The 3,412-nt window shown below is 61.1% G+C and overlaps 1 protein-coding gene across 1 annotated transcript in view; it reads right to left on the reverse strand.

Annotated features, from left to right (window-relative positions):
- COL6A2 (collagen type VI alpha 2 chain) overlaps nucleotides 1-3,412 on the reverse strand; it is a 23,646-nt gene that overhangs the window by 1,504 nt on the left and 18,730 nt on the right. The window lies entirely within an intron of this gene.

The raw sequence follows: 3,412 nt of genomic DNA on the forward strand, positions 1-3,412 counted from the left end.
AGGAGGTAGTGCCCACCTGCACAGGTGTTGCCCCCACCTGCACAGGTATTGACCAACTTCCAACCTCAGAGCGGGCCTGTTGAGCCATCTCGCTTTGACCTCAGCCAAGCCTGATTTTCTGCTTTTATGGAGCGTCTAAACTCTGCCCACTACATCAGAGGACACACCCCGAGCACCCTCCCCGGCCGGCACAGGCAGAGGGGCGCTCGCTGCAGACAGGACTCTTTAATGAACTTATTGACAACGGGAACTTATTCCGGCGGCCGCACCAACCAAGGGCGACTTTCTGAGCTGAGACGGGCTTCAGATGCCACCCCTCCCAGTGAGCTCTGTGTGCTGCTGGACTCCTTGAGTTCTGTCACGGTAACAAACATTTCCTCAGGGGCGCTGCAGACACCCAGTCATGGAGCAAGGGCGGGGGCCTGTGGGGCATTTCCCCCAGTGCACTGACGTTACACAGGGCGGGGGGTGGGGAGGGTACGAGGGGTGCTGTGGTTAAAGCTGGCCTCCGCTCTCTCTCCCTTCTTTCTCCTGCCTCTAACCCCCCAGTGGGGTCCTCACTCACACGCTGGCCCAGCCCACTTTGTGCAGGGGGAGGGGAAACATCCTGCCTCAGGAGTTGTGCTTAATCTGGCTTCTGGCGGCGGGAGGGGAGCACAGGGACAGGATGTGACATGTCTGTGTGAGCCTCGCTCATGGGGAGGACGCCTTGTCCCTCTGGGTGGCTCCTTGGGGGTCCTGCGGGTGGGAGGGTGGACAAGGAGGAGCCCTCCTCCTCTGGGGTCAGGCCACACACACACACAGGGCCTCCAGAGACCCGGATGCTGGTTACGTGCGTGCACAGACACCTGGCCCCGAGCTAACTCCTCACACGTGCCCTGGGGACTGTGCATGCGTGTTACCAGCACCCGGGGTCAAGGCCAGTGCTACGGCCAGGTCATCACAGCCCCTGGGGCCTGGGTCTGAGGCTCGACCAGAGTCCAGGCAGGGACAGTCCCAAGCATTCTGGACCGCCTTCCTCCCTCGCCTGCGCGAGGCAGCTCACTAGACTAGGGGGCTGTGGCTGGCTAATAATGGCCCCTCAAAAGATAGGCACATCTTAATCCCTGGGACCCATGAATGGAACCTTACGTGGAGAAAAGGACTTTGCAGATGTGATTATGTTAAGGCTCTTGAGATGAGAAATTACTGTGGATTCTCGGGGTGGGCCGGAAATGCAATGACAAGTGTCCTTACAAGACAGAGGCAGAGGGGGGGCACAGAGAGAAGAGCAGACCATGTGACGAGAGGAAGCGATGGGGGTGATGCAACCACAAGCCGAGGGACACCTGGGGCCACCAGAAGCTGGGAGACTAGGAAGGACCTGCCCCTAGAGCCTCCAGAGGGAGCACGGCCCTGCCCACACCCTGAACTTGGACTTCCGGCCTGCAGACCGTGAGAGAATGTTTCTGTCGTCTCAGCCGCCCAGGGTGCGGTAATGTGTTAGAGCCGCCACAGGATGCTAATTTGGGGTGGGTCATTCTGGCCATCTGTGCACATGGGTGGGCAGCCCCGGCTTCAGCAGAGTGCCAGCACGGTCTCGGGGTCCCCCACGATGTCCCTGTGCACCAGCTTAAAGGTGTCAATGAACAGCTCCATCCAGTCCTGCCGCTCGACCCCTGTGGCAAACTTGGCCCGCTCGGCGGTGTAGACCAGAACGGCCACCAGCCTGGAGTACGCGGCGGGGTCGTGCGTGAACTCCGTGACGTTTAGCAACTGTCGGATCAGGGGGATGGTCCGGGGGAAGGTGGTGTCGGGCCCCTCTTCCGTGCGGAGGAAGGTGACCTGGGGTGCCCCGCTAGGCTGCGGTCCATCTGCAAGGGAGCGTCCAGAGAAGGGTTTAAGGGCACAGGGTGTGTGAGCGGCCACCGGCCGCCCTTCTCGGGCTGAGAGCCCAGGGCACCTCTCGGAGTGATAAGTTGGGACCGAAGTGGAGAATGGTGGCTGGGCTCAGCCAGGACAAGTGAGCTGGATGAGGAGGGGCACACAGACCCCCAGGGATCTGGGCGGGGGTGGGCCAGAGCTAGATGGGGAGCTTGGGGACACGGCAGTGAGGAGGCCAGGAGCAGAAGCGCCGTTGGAAGACACCGTGCACTGGTGGTTCCGACAGAATCATGCCAGCCTGGGGTCAGCTGGAGCCCGCATGCGGCCAGGGTTCTGGGTGTGTGGCCGTTTGGCCTGGAGGGCCAGGCTGTGGCGGCTCCACACACCAAGGACGCCATCTGCAAAAGCAGGCTGGAAAGCTCCTGAGTCACAATGTTTGATTTTTTTCCGAAAACTTCGATTGGCTTTAAAGGAGAAGGAGCTCTGTGAGCTTAGTGGAAGGGAATTTAAGGAGGCAGAGAATGCGCAGAGGGTCTCTAAAGGGGCCTCCCCTTGTCGCTGGGGGAAGGGGAGCCCGTGGAGGCTTCCGAGGAAGCAGCGGGCTGAGTCACAGTGATCCCTCACCTGTCCCCTGCTGCCTGCACCCCTCACTCTCAGCATCAGCCAGCCGCCGCCTCCCCTAGAGCTGGGGGAGACTGCTCGGCCCCGGTCACCATCCTCAGGAGTCTCAGCCCTGCTGGACCTTGGCTGCAGGGGCTGCTTTCTCCCTTTGGAGGATTCCTCGAGGTACGCACCCGGCCTCTCCCCACACAGACTTTGGCTGGGCCCATCAGTGAATCCCACCCCAGCAGGGAGGGCCCAGGTACACTCTGTAGGGCACCTTGGGGCCCAGAGCAGCTCTTTGCAGTGCCCACCGATAGAAAGGCCCCAGGCAGCTGCCACATCCACCCACTCAGGGTTCAACCCTGGGCTTCTAAGTGCAGACCCCAGCCCCTGTGTCCACGGGGGACACAGAGGCAACTGTGCTGGAGGCTGTGTCTGTTTGCTGTTTCCAGTTTTGGGGGCCTAACTGACACTCCGGACACCATGCACTGCATCCCCAGCTAACTCAGCAGAGTGCTGAGACGCCACACAGGGCTCCCACCGTCTTCCAGGTGATCCCTACACCTTGCCACTGCTGCCGATGCCAGAGCCCAGCCAAAGGCACAGCCTGGGAAAGTCCTCTGCCTCCCCAAAGGCACAGCCTGGGAAAGTCCTCTGCCTCCCCAGGTCGAGCACGTTGCTTGTCCTCAGGGCTTCTCAGGGTCTCTAACATGCTCAGGGCACCCAGCATATTCCGCAGGAGGAAGCTGCTTCATGGACAGCCTGGACCAGACAGAACACACGTGTACTGACGAGCCGTGCCTGCAAGGGGCTGACTTCCACCAAGACATACGGTGCAGGTGTGGCCTCACACCCGGAAGCAGACCTGGCCTCAGACCCGGACGAAGCCATGGATGCACCCAGCCTCAGACAGAGACGCAGACGTGAATGCAGACATGGCCTCACA

This window comes from Trichechus manatus, unplaced genomic scaffold, assembly GCF_000243295.1.
Source record: "Trichechus manatus latirostris isolate Lorelei unplaced genomic scaffold, TriManLat1.0 scaffold00128, whole genome shotgun sequence".
Lineage (NCBI taxonomy): Eukaryota > Metazoa > Chordata > Mammalia > Sirenia > Trichechidae > Trichechus > Trichechus manatus.